This window comes from Ambystoma mexicanum, chromosome 2p, assembly GCF_040938575.1.
Source record: "Ambystoma mexicanum isolate Mex_15411 chromosome 2p, UKY_AmexF1_1, whole genome shotgun sequence".
Lineage (NCBI taxonomy): Eukaryota > Metazoa > Chordata > Amphibia > Caudata > Ambystomatidae > Ambystoma > Ambystoma mexicanum.
Window position 1 is genome coordinate 50,415,200 of NC_090923.1, and position 13,062 is coordinate 50,428,261.

At 56.2% G+C, this 13,062-nt stretch overlaps 1 protein-coding gene across 5 annotated transcripts in view; it reads left to right on the plus strand.

Moving 5' to 3' along the window:
- The window catches only part of PLXNB1 (plexin B1), an 830,120-nt gene that overhangs the window by 743,813 nt on the left and 73,245 nt on the right, over positions 1 to 13,062 (plus strand). The window lies entirely within an intron of this gene.

Below are 13,062 nucleotides of genomic sequence, written 5' to 3' on the forward strand. Positions count from 1 at the left end.
GATGAAGATGGGAACAGCATGATTCAGGGCCACCATGAGTACAACATGCAAAGGAAGTCCAGCATGAGAGTTGGGAAAGGGTAACGCAGTGTGAATCGATGAAGTCCATACAAGTAAAATCCAGCATTGGCCACAAGACAGTGATTATATCACTGGATACCAACCAAGTTGTTCAGTGTGCCTGCGGTCTATGATATAACTCAGATTTCTCAGACTCAAAGCACTCCTGGCTGATCCTGCCTGCCGATATCTGATGCAGCAAATCTCTGGCCTACCCTCACTAGAATGCCTGCCGATATCTGATGCAGCAAATCTTTGGCCTACCCTCCTTAGAACGCCTGCCGATGTTCGATGCAGCAAATCTCTGGCCTACCCTCGCTAGAATGCCTGCCGATATCTGATGCAGCAAATCTCTGGCCTACCCTCCCTAGAATAGCTGCCGATATCTGATGCAGCAAATCTCTAGCCTATGCCTGCCGATATCTGATGCAGCAAATCTCTGGCCTACCCTCACTAGAATGCCTGCCGATATCTGATGCAGCAAATCTCTGCCCTACCCTCGCTAGAATGCCTGCCGATATCTGAAGCAGCAAATCTCTGACCTACCCTCGCTAGAATGCCTGCCGATATCTGATGCAGCAAATCTCTGCCATACTCTCGCTAGAATGCCTGCCGATATCTGATGCAGCAAATCTCTGGCCTACCCTCGCTAGAATGCCTGCCCATATCTGATGCAGCAAATCTCTGGCCTACTCTCGCTAGAATGCCTGCCGATATCTGAAGCAGCAAATCTCTGACCTACCCTTGCTAGAATGCCTGCTGATATCTGATGCAGCAAATCTGTGGCCTACCCTCGCTTGAAGGCCTGCCGATATCTGATGCAGCAAATCTCTGGCCTACCCTTGCTAGAACGGCTGCCGATGTTCGATGCAGCAAATCTCTGGCCTACCCTCGCTAGAATGCCTGCCGATATCTGCTGCAGCAAATCTCTGGCCTACCCTCGCTAGAATGCCTGCCGATATCCGAAGAAGCAAATCCCTGACCTACCCTTGCTAGAATGCCTGCCGATATCTGATGCAGCAAATCTCTGGCATACCCTCGCTAGAAGGCCTGCCGATATCTGATGCAGCAAATCTCTGGCCTACCCTCGCTAGAACGCCTGCCGATGTTCGATGCAGCAAATCTCTGGCCTACCCTCGCTAGAATGCCTGCCGATATCTGATGCAGCAAATCTCTGGCCTACCCTCCCTAGAATGCCTGCCGATATCTGATGCAGCAAATCTCTGGCCTATGCCTGCCGATATCTGATGCAGCAAATCTCTGACCTACTCTCGCTAGAATGCCTGCCAATATCTGATGCAGCAAATCTCTGGCCTATGCCTGCCGATATCTGATGCAGCAAATCTCTTGCCTACCCTCGCTAGAATGCCTGCCGATATCCTCTGATGCAGCACATCTCTGGCCTACCCTCGCTAGAATGCCTGCCTAGAGTAGAGAGAGAGCAGTGAGCATTGAACATACTCACGTTACCAGTTTAGCTGCATTAGGCTGATTTCTGAGAGTAGGCCGAGAACTGTGAACACTCGCTTACGCACACCAAGATGGGGCACGCATATATACATCTCTAGTATGAAGAAAGTGTTCAAGGTGCAGCCTTTTTGCAAGTGCAAAAGGCGCAATTGCAGGCATAATCTTCATAAACATTATGTACATACGCTTGAGGCATTATGTAAAGGTGTGCGTACCACTATGATCTGACAACGCTTGGACTTTTGACTTTCCACATCTGATCTACCTGTCTTTGTCCTTAACGATTCTTTATCTGAGGCATAATCAGAAATGTGAACAGCGTTGAACCCCTAGAAAGCCCTTACATCCCTTCTGGTACAATGAGTCCCCGTGCAAGGGTCCTGGCACGGCTGCCTGTGTGTGTTCCGCTGGTTCCTGCCAGTCTTTCTGTATGATTCTAGTGGGGTACAGACTACTGCACCTAGCGTGTCCCTACCGTGGGCGACCTTCAAATTCAGTATAGAGTCCAATAGCCAGTCATAGCTTGTATGAGGGAGTGAGTGCTACAGTTGACAGAACCAGATATGACATGTTTGTTGATGGTGTCTGGTGCTTAAACCGAAGCTGAACCTGAGGGAGCACCTGGCATTAAGCCCCCAAAGTTGAATGTGGTGCCCCACACGGATGGGGTGGTTGGCAACATGTGCCAATGACCAACTATGCGATGGGGGAGTAGGCTCTGACCACAGCTCCTGCACCCGATTATAGTGGAAGACCTTCTCCTTTTCCTGGTAACACCTGTGAAGCCGCCTCAAAGCATGTTGTAGGACCCTAACTCTTAGGCAGATGGTGAACACGTCGTGTCTGAACCACAGTCCTGGAAAGATCTCTTCAGACTGCGAAGACCTGCCCTATTAGGAACTGTACTGGATCTTCCATTTCCTGAGAGGCCAAGTGTAGTGCTCTCCTCCCTTGGACCAGTGGGACAACACGATAGCCGGCCTGTGCACCCATGACCCCAGGAACCATTTGTTACCCATTCCGCTATTGAGGCCACCAGACAGCAACGCGCAGGTCACAGAGGCCTGCAGCTACTGCAGACTATGAAACCTAGAAAATAAAACAAGTGAACTAGGTCCTACCTGACGCGCCATCACTGGATACCATGTTCACCTTCTGGAGCTGATGATCCAGACAGCTGCGCCACGCGAAAGATCCTGCAGGAGGAGGATGGAGAGATGGGCACTAATGGTTCAGCTGAGAGATGGCTGCGGAGCACACAGCGGCATGGGTTGTTGAGTCCCACCGTCTCCAAGTAGATGGTTATGAGACTGAACACCAAATGCACTCATGTTTCAGAATAGTGAGGGTGGAGGGGGAGGCAGCTGATAGTTAGGAGGGGTTGGTGGGGCTCACATTAGGATTTAGGGGTAAAACAGTGACCACATTATAGCAGCCTGGAAAGGTCCGAGAGGCGAGGGAGAGGTTAAACAGACAGGAGAAGTAGGTTTGGGTAAAGGTGCCAGTTCCTTGACTGTGTCTGACCAAAAGCATCTACAGGATCTCAAGAAGTGTTGGCAGCCAAGAGGATGGGTTGAGGTCCAGCCAAATGCACAGGTGGAAATCACAGAGTGAGGTTCGGTGGACAGTAGGGTGAAAGCTGAGGACCCGTCTTGACCAAGATGGGGAACCATGGTGTTAAGATGATCAATGGTCAGGGGGAGGGAGCAGAGAAAGCGAAGTGGAAAAGGAATGGTTGTGCAAGAGAGGTAGGACTGTAGGGAGGAGAGAAAGATTGGGCTCAGGGATTGTGGTAGGTGGCAGAAGAGTGGTCAGGGGGAAAGTAAGGTTGAAGGGGCGCCTTTGTCATGCAAGGGGGGTAAAATCTCCCATGAGTATGAGCGGATATCAGACAGTAGGGATTCAAGTAGGAGGTCTAATTCCCAGGAAAAGAGGCTGGATTCAGAAGAGTTGGATTCATAATGTGCTTCTCCATGTGTGTGAAGGAGGAGACGGGGTGTGGAGTTATGGGGGTGCTTCTCCATGTGTGTGAAGGAGGAGAAGGGGTGTGGAGTTATGGGGGTGCCTCTCCATGTGTGTGAAGGAGGAGACGGGGTGTGGAGTTATGGGGGAGTGCCTCTCCATGTGTGTGAAGGAGGAGACGGGGTGTGGAGTTATGGGGGTGCCACTCCATGTGTGTGAAGGAGGAGACGGGGTGTGGAGTTATGGGGGTGCCTCTCCATGTGTGTGAAGGAGGAGACTGGGTGTGGAGTTATGGGGGTGCCACTCCATGTGTGTGAAGGAGGAGACTGGGTGTGGAGTTATGGGGGTGCCTCTCCATGTGTGTGAAGGAGGAGAAGGGGTGTGGAGTTATGGGGGTGCCACTCCATGTGTGTGAAGGAGGAGACGGGGTGTGGAGTTCTGGGGGTGCTTCTCCATGTGTGTGAAGGAGGAGACGGGGTGTGGAGTTATGGGGGTGCCTCTCCATGTGTGTGAAGGAGGAGACGGGGTGTGGAGTTATGGGGGTGCTTCTCCATGTGTTTGAAGGAAGAGAAGGGGTGTGGAGTTATGGGGGTGCTTCTCCATGTGTGTGAAGGAGGAGACGGGGTGTGGAGTTATGGGGGTGCCACTCCATGTGTGTGAAGGAGGAGACGGGGTGTGGAGTTATGGGGGTGCCTCTCCATGTGTGTGAAGGAGGAGACGGGGTGTGGAGTTATGGGGGTGCCTCTCCATGTGTGTGAAGGAGGAGACGGGGTGTGGAGTTATGGGGGTGCCACTCCATGTGTGTGAAGGAGGAGACGGGGTGTGGAGTTATGGGGGTGCCACTCCATGTGTGTGAAGGAGGAGACGGGGTGTGGAGTTATGGGGGTGCCACTCCATGTGTGTGAAGGAGGAGACGGGGTGTGGAGTTATGGGGGTGCCTCTCCATGTGTGTGAAGGAGGAGACGGGGTGTGGAGTTCTGGGGGTGCTTCTCCATGTGTGTGAAGGAGGAGACGGGGTGTGGAGTTATGGGGGTGCCACTCCATGTGTGTGAAGGAGGAGACGGGGTGTGGAGTTATGGGGGTGTTTCTCCATGTGTGTGAAGGAGGAGACGGGGTGTGGAGTTATGGGGGTGCCTCTCCATGTGTGTGAAGGAGGAGAAGGGGTGTGGAGTTATGGGGGTGCCTCTCCATGTGTGTGAAGGAGGAGACGGGGTGTGGAGTTATGGGGGTGCCACTCCATGTGTGTGAAGGAGGAGACGGGGTGTGGAGTTATGGGGGTGCCTCTCCATGTGTGTGAAGGAGGAGAAGGGGTGTGAAGTTCTGGGGGTGCCTCTCTATGTGTGTGAAGGAGGAGACTGGGTGTGGAGTTATGGGGGTGCCACTCCATGTGTGTGAAGGAGGAGACGGGTTGTGGAGTTATTGGGGTGCCTCTCCATGTGTGTGAAGGAGGAGACGGGGTGTGGAGTTATGGGGGTGCCTCTCCATGTGTGTGAAGGAGGAGACGGGGTGTGGAGTTATGGGGGTGCCTCTCCATGTGTGTGAAGGAGGAGACGGGGTGTGGAGTTATGGGGGTGCCTCTCCATGTGTGTGAAGGAGGAGACGGGGTGTGGAGTTATGGGGGTGCCTCTCCATGTGTGTGAAGGAGGAGACGGGGTGTGGAGTTATGGGGGTGCCACTCCATGTGTGTGAAGGAGGAGATGGGGTGTGGAGTTCTGGGGGTGCCTCTCCATGTGTGTGAAGGAGGAGAAGGGGTGTGGAGTTATGGGGGTGCTTCTCCATGTGTGTGAAGGAGGAGACGGGATGTGGAGTTATGGGGGTGCCACTCCATGTGTGTGAAGGAGGAGACGGGGTGTGGAGTTCTGGGGGTGCTTCTCCATGTGTGTGAAGGAGGAGACGGGGTGTGGAGTTCTGGGGGTGCTTCTCCATGTGTGTGAAGGAGGAGACGGGGTGTGGAGTTATGGGGGTGCCTCTCCATGTGTGTGAAGGAGGAGACGGGGTGTGGAGTTATGGGGGTGCCTCTCCATGTGTGTGAAGGAGGAGAAGGGGTGTGGAGTTATGGGGGTGCCACTCCATGTGTGTGAAGGAGGAGAAGGGGTGTGGAGTTATGGGGGTGCCACTCCATGTGTGTGAAGGAGGAGACGGGGTGTGGAGTTATGGGGGTGCCTCTCCATGTGTGTGAAGGAGGAGACGGGGTGTGGAGTTATGGGGGTGCCACTCCATGTGTGTGAAGGAGGAGACGGGGTGTGGAGTTATGGGGGTGCCACTCCATGTGTGTGAAGGAGGAGACGGGGTGTGGAGTTATGGGGGTGTTTCTCCATGTGTGTGAAGGAGGAGACGGGGTGTGGAGTTATGGGGGTGTTTCTCCATGTTTGTGAAGGAAGAGAAGGGGTGTGGAGTCATTGGGGTGCCACTCTGTGTGTGTGAAGGAGGAGACGGGGTGTGGAGTTATGGGGGTGCCACTCCATGTGTGTGAAGGAGGAGATGGGGTGTGGAGTTATGGGGGAGTGCCTCTCCATGTGTGTGAAGGAGGAGACGGGGTGTGGAGTTCTGGGGGTGCCTCTCCATGTGTGTGAAGGAAGAGACGGGGTGTGGAGTTATGGGGGTGTTTCTCCATGTTTGTGAAGGAAGAGAAGGGGTGTGGAGTCATTGGGGTGCCACTCTGTGTGTGTGAAGGAGGAGACGGGGTGTGGAGTTATGGGGGTGCCACTCCATGTGTGTGAAGGAGGAGATGGGGTGTGGAGTCATTGGGGTGCCACTCTGTGTGTGTGAAGGAGGAGACGGGGTGTGGAGTCATTGGGGTGCCACTCTGTGTGTGTGAAGGAGGAGACGGGGTGTGGAGTTATGGGGGTGCCACTCCATGTGTGTGAAGGAGGAGACGGGGTGTGGAGTCATTGGGGTGCCACTCTGTGTGTGTGAAGGAGGAGACGGGGTGTGGAGTTATGGGGGTGCCTCTCCATGTGTGTGAAGGAGGAGACGGGGTGTGGAGTTATGGGGGTGCCTCTCCATGTGTGTGAAGGAGGAGACGGGGTGTGGAGTTATGGGGGTGCCACTCCATGTGTGTGAAGGAGGAGACGGGGTGTGGAGTTATGGGGGTGCCTCTCCATGTGTGTGAAGGAGGAGACGGGGTGTGGAGTTATGGGGGTGCCTCTCCATGTGTGTGAAGGAGGAGACTGGGTGTGGAGTTATGGGGGTGCCACTCCATGTGTGTGAAGGAGGAGACGGGGTGTGGAGTTATGGGGGTGCCTCTCCATGTGTGTGAAGGAGAAGGGGTGTGGAGTTATGGGGGTGCCACTCCATGTGTGTGAAGGAGGATACGGGGTGTGGAGTTATGGGGGTGCCTCTCCATGTGTGTGAAGGAGGAGACGGGGTGTGGAGTTATGGGGGTGCTTCTCCATGTGTGTGAAGGAGGAGACGGGGTGTGGAGTTATGGGGGTGCCTCTCCATGTGTGTGAAGGAGGAGACGGGGTGTGGAGTTATGGGGGTGCCACTCCATGTGTGTGAAGGAGGAGACGGGGTGTGGAGTTATGGGGGTGCCACTCCATGTGTGTGAAGGAGGAGACGGGGTGTGGAGTTATGGGGGTGCCACTCCATGTGTGTGAAGGAGGAGACGGGGTGTGGAGTTATGGGGGTGCCTCTCCATGTGTGTGAAGGAGGAGACGGGGTGTGGAGTTCTGGGGGTGCTTCTCCATGTGTGTGAAGGAGGAGACGGGGTGTGGAGTTATGGGGGTGCCACTCCATGTGTGTGAAGGAGGAGACGGGGTGTGGAGTTATGGGGGTGCTTCTCCATGTGTGTGAAGGAGGAGACGGGGTGTGGAGTTATGGGGGTGCCACTCCATGTGTGTGAAGGAGGAGAAGGGGTGTGGAGTTATGGGGGTGCTTCTCCATGTGTGTGAAGGAGGAGACGGGATGTGGAGTTATGGGGGTGCCTCTCCATGTGTGTGAAGGAGGAGACGGGGTGTGGAGTTATGGGGGTGCCTCTCCATGTGTGTGAAGGAGGAGAAGGGGTGTGGAGTTATGGGGGTGCCACTCCATGTGTGTGAAGGAGGAGAAGGGGTGTGGAGTTATGGGGGTGCCACTCCATGTGTGTGAAGGAGGAGACGGGGTGTGGAGTTATGGGGGTGCCTCTCCATGTGTGTGAAGGAGGAGACGGGGTGTGGAGTTATGGGGGTGCCACTCCATGTGTGTGAAGGAGGAGACGGGGTGTGGAGTTATGGGGGTGCCACTCCATGTGTGTGAAGGAGGAGACGGGGTGTGGAGTTATGGGGGTGTTTCTCCATGTGTGTGAAGGAGGAGACGGGGTGTGGAGTTATGGGGGTGTTTCTCCATGTTTGTGAAGGAAGAGAAGGGGTGTGGAGTCATTGGGGTGCCACTCTGTGTGTGTGAAGGAGGAGACGGGGTGTGGAGTTATGGGGGTGCCTCTCCATGTGTGTGAAGGAGGAGACGGGGTGTGGAGTTCTGGGGGTGCCTCTCCATGTGTGTGAAGGAAGAGACGGGGTGTGGAGTTATGGGGGTGTTTCTCCATGTTTGTGAAGGAAGAGAAGGGGTGTGGAGTCATTGGGGTGCCACTCTGTGTGTGTGAAGGAGGAGACGGGGTGTGGAGTTATGGGGGTGCCACTCCATGTGTGTGAAGGAGGAGATGGGGTGTGGAGTTCTGGGGGTGCCTCTCCATGTGTGTGAAGGAAGAGACGGGGTGTGGAGTTATGGGGGTGCCACTCCATGTGTGTGAAGGAGGAGACGGGGTGTGGAGTTATGGGGGTGCCACTCCATGTGTGTGAAGGAGGAGACGGGGTGTGGAGTTATGGGGGTGTTTCTCCATGTGTGTGAAGGAGGAGACGGGGTGTGGAGTCATTGGGGTGCCACTCTGTGTGTGTGAAGGAGGAGACGGGGTGTGGAGTTATGGGGGTGCCACTCCATGTGTGTGAAGGAGGAGACGGGGTGTGGAGTTATGGGGGTGCCACTCCATGTGTGTGAAGGAGGAGATGGGGTGTGGAGTTCTGGGGGTGCCTCTCCATGTGTGTGAAGGAAGAGACGGGGTGTGGAGTTATGGGGGTGCCTCTCCATGTGTGTGAAGGAGGAGACGGGGTGTGGAGTTATGGGGGTGCCTCTCCATGTGTGTGAAGGAGGAGAAGGGGTGTGGAGTTATGGGGGTGCCACTCCATGTGTGTGAAGGAGGAGACGGGGTGTGGAGTTATGGGGGTGCCACTCATGTGTGTGAAGGAGGAGACGGGGTGTGGAGTTATGGGGGTGCCTCTCCATGTGTGTGAAGGAGGAGACGGGGTGTGGAGTTATGGGGGTGCCTCTCCATGTGTGTGAAGGAGGAGACGGGGTGTGGAGTTATGGGGGTGCCTCTCCATGTGTGTGAAGGAGGAGATGGGGTGTGGAGTTATGGGGGTGCCTCTCCATGTGTGTGAAGGAGGAGACGGGGTGTGGAGTTATGGGGGTGCCTCTCCATGTGTGTGAAGGAGGAGAAGGGGTGTGGAGTTCTGGGGGTGCCACTCCATGTGTGTGAAGGAGGAGACGGGGTGTGGAGTTATGGGGGTGCCACTCCATGTGTGTGAAGGAGGAGACGGGGTGTGGAGTTATGGGGGTGCCACTCCATGTGTGTGAAGGAGGAGACGGGGTGTGGAGTTATGGGGGTGCCTCTCCATGTGTGTGAAGGAGGAGACGGGGTGTGGAGTTATGGGGGTGCCACTCCATGTGTGTGAAGGAGGAGACGGGGTGTGGAGTTATGGGGGTGCCACTCCATGTGTGTGAAGGAGGAGACGGGGTGTGGAGTTATGGGGGTGCCACTCCATGTGTGTGAAGGAGGAGACGGGGTGTGGAGTTATGGGGGTGCCACTCCATGTGTGTGAAGGAGGAGACGGGGTGTGGAGTTATGGGGGTGCCACTCCATGTGTGTGAAGGAGGAGACGGGGTGTGGAGTTATGGGGGTGCCACTCCATGTGTGTGAAGGAGGAGACGGGGTGTGGAGTTATGGGGGTGCCACTCCATGTGTGTGAAGGAGGAGACGGGGTGTGGAGTTATGGGGGTGCCACTCCATGTGTGTGAAGGAGGAGACGGGGTGTGGAGTTATGGGGGTGCCACTCCATGTGTGTGAAGGAGGAGACGGGGTGTGGAGTTATGGGGGTGCCACTCCATGTGTGTGAAGGAGGAGACGGGGTGTGGAGTTATGGGGGTGCCACTCCATGTGTGTGAAGGAGGAGACGGGGTGTGGAGTTATGGGGGTGCCACTCCATGTGTGTGAAGGAGGAGACGGGGTGTGGAGTTATGGGGGTGCCACTCCATGTGTGTGAAGGAGGAGACGGGGTGTGGAGTTATGGGGGTGCCACTCCATGTGTGTGAAGGAGGAGACGGGGTGTGGAGTTATGGGGGTGCCACTCCATGTGTGTGAAGGAGGAGACGGGGTGTGGAGTTATGGGGGTGCCACTCCATGTGTGTGAAGGAGGAGACGGGGTGTGGAGTTATGGGGGTGCCACTCCATGTGTGTGAAGGAGGAGACGGGGTGTGGAGTTATGGGGGTGCCACTCCATGTGTGTGAAGGAGGAGACGGGGTGTGGAGTTATGGGGGTGCCACTCCATGTGTGTGAAGGAGGAGACGGGGTGTGGAGTTATGGGGGTGCCTCTCCATGTGTGTGAAGGAGGAGACGGGGTGTGGAGTTATGGGGGTGCTTCTCCATGTGTGTGAAGGAGGAGACGGGGTGTGGAGTTATGGGGGTGCCACTCCATGTGTGTGAAGGAGGAGACGGGGTGTGGAGTTATGGGGGTGCCTCTCCATGTGTGTGAAGGAGGAGACGGGGTGTGGAGTTATGGGGGTGCCACTCCATGTGTGTGAAGTAGGAGACGGGGTGTGGAGTTATGGGGGTGCCACTCCATGTGTGTGAAGGAGGAGACGGGGTGTGGAGTTATGGGGGTGCCTCTCCATGTGTGTGAAGGAGGAGAAGGGGTGTGAAGTTCTGGGGGTGCCTCTCTATGTGTGTGAAGGAGGAGACTGGGTGTGGAGTTATGGGGGTGCCACTCCATGTGTGTGAAGGAGGAGACGGGTTGTGGAGTTATTGGGGTGCCTCTCCATGTGTGTGAAGGAGGAGACGGGGTGTGGAGTTATGGGGGTGCCTCTCCATGTGTGTGAAGGAGGAGACGGGGTGTGGAGTTATGGGGGTGCCTCTCCATGTGTGTGAAGGAAGAGACGGGGTGTGGAGTTATGGGGGTGCCACTCCATGTGTGTGAAGGAGGAGACGGGGTGTGGAGTTATGGGGGTGCCACTCCATGTGTGTGAAGGAGGAGACGGGGTGTGGAGTTATGGGGGTGTTTCTCCATGTTTGTGAAGGAAGAGAAGGGGTGTGGAGTCATTGGGGTGCCACTCTGTGTGTGTGAAGGAGGAGACGGGGTGTGGAGTTATGGGGGTGCCACTCCATGTGTGTGAAGGAGGAGATGGGGTGTGGAGTTATGGGGGTGCCTCTCCATGTGTGTGAAGGAGGAGACGGGGTGTGGAGTTATGGGGGTGCCTCTCCATGTGTGTGAAGGAGGAGACGGGGTGTGGAGTTATGGGGGTGCCACTCCATGTGTGTGAAGGAGGAGACGGGTGTGGAGTTATGGGGGTGCCTCTCCATGTGTGTGAAGGAGGAGACGGGGTGTGGAGTTATGGGGGTGCCTCTCCATGTGTGTGAAGGAGGAGACGGGGTGTGGAGTTATGGGGGTGCCACTCCATGTGTGTGAAGGAGGAGACGGGGTGTGGAGTTATGGGGGTGCCACTCCATGTGTGTGAAGGAGGAGACGGGGTGTGAAGTTCTGGGGGTGCCTCTCCATGTGTGTGAAGGAGGAGACGGGGTGTGGAGTTATGGGGGTGCCTCTCCATGTGTGTGAAGGAGGAGACGGGGTGTGGAGTTATGGGGGTGCCACTCCATGTGTGTGAAGGAGGAGACGGGGTGTGGAGTTATGGGGGTGCCTCTCCATGTGTGTGAAGGAGGAGACGGGGTGTGGAGTTATGGGGGTGCCACTCCATGTGTGTGAAGTAGGAGACGGGGTGTGGAGTTATGGGGGTGCCACTCCATGTGTGTGAAGGAGGAGACGGGGTGTGGAGTTATGGGGGTGCCTCTCCATGTGTGTGAAGGAGGAGACGGGGTGTGGAGTTATGGGGGTGCCTCTCCATGTGTGTGAAGGAGGAGACGGGGTGTGGAGTTATGGGGGTGCCTCTCCATGTGTGTGAAGGAGGAGACTGGGTGTGGAGTTATGGGGGTGCCACTCCATGTGTGTGAAGGAGGAGACGGGGTGTGGAGTTATGGGGGTGCCACTCCATGTGTGTGAAGGAGGAGACGGGGTGTGGAGTTATGGGGGTGCCTCTCCATGTGTGTGAAGGAGGAGACTGGGTGTGGAGTTATGGGGGTGCCACTCCATGTGTGTGAAGGAGGAGACGGGGTGTGGAGTTATGGGGGTGCCTCTCCATGTGTGTGAAGGAGGAGACGGGGTGTGGAGTTATGGGGGTGCCTCTCCATGTGTGTGAAGGAGGAGACGGGGTGTGGAGTTATGGGGGTGCCACTCCATGTGTGTGAAGGAGGAGACGGGGTGTGGAGTTATGGGGGTGCCACTCCATGTGTGTGAAGGAGGAGAAGGGGTGTGGAGTTATGGGGGAGTGCCTCTCCATGTGTGTGAAGGAGGAGACGGGGTGTGGAGTTATGGGGGTGCCACTCCATGTGTGTGAAGGAGGAGACGGGTTGTGGAGTTATGGGGGTGCCACTCCATGTGTGTGAAGGAGGAGACGGGGTGTGGAGTTATGGGGGTGCCTCTCCATGTGTGTGAAGGAGGAGACGGGGTGTGGAGTTATGGGGGTGCCTCTCCATGTGTCTGAAGGAGGAGACGGGGTGTGGAGTTCTGGGGGGGTGCCTCTCCATGTGTGTGAAGGAGGAGAAGGGGTGTGAAGTTCTGGGGGTGCCTCTCCATGTGTGTGAAGGAGGAGAAGGGGTGTGGAGTTATGGGGGTGCCTCTCCATGTGTGTGAAGGAGGAGACGGGGTGTGGAGTTATGGGGGTGCCACTCCATGTGTGTGAAGGAGGAGACGGGGTGTGGAGTTATGGGGGTGCCACTCCATGTGTGTGAAGGAGGAGACGGGGTGTGGAGTTATGGGGGTGCCACTCCATGTGTGTGAAGGAGGAGACGGGGTGTGGAGTTATGGGGGTGCCTCTCCATGTGTGTGAAGGAGGAGACGGGGTGTGGAGTTATGGGGGTGCCACTCCATGTGTGTGAAGTAGGAGACGGGGTGTGGAGTTATGGGGGTGCCACTCCATGTGTGTGAAGGAGGAGACGGGGTGTGGAGTTATGGGGGTGCCTCTCCACGTGTGTGAAGGAGGAGACGGGGTGTGGAGTTATGGGGGTGCCACTCCATGTGTGTGAAGGAGGAGACGGGGTGTGGAGTTATGGGGGTGCCTCTCCATGTGTGTGAAGGAGGAGAAGGGGTGTGGAGTTATGGGGGTGCCTCTCCATGTGTGTGAAGGAGGAGAAGGGGTGTGGAGTTATGGGGGTGCCACTCCATGTGTGTGAAGGAGGAGACGGGGTGTGGAGTTATGGGGGTGCCTCTCCA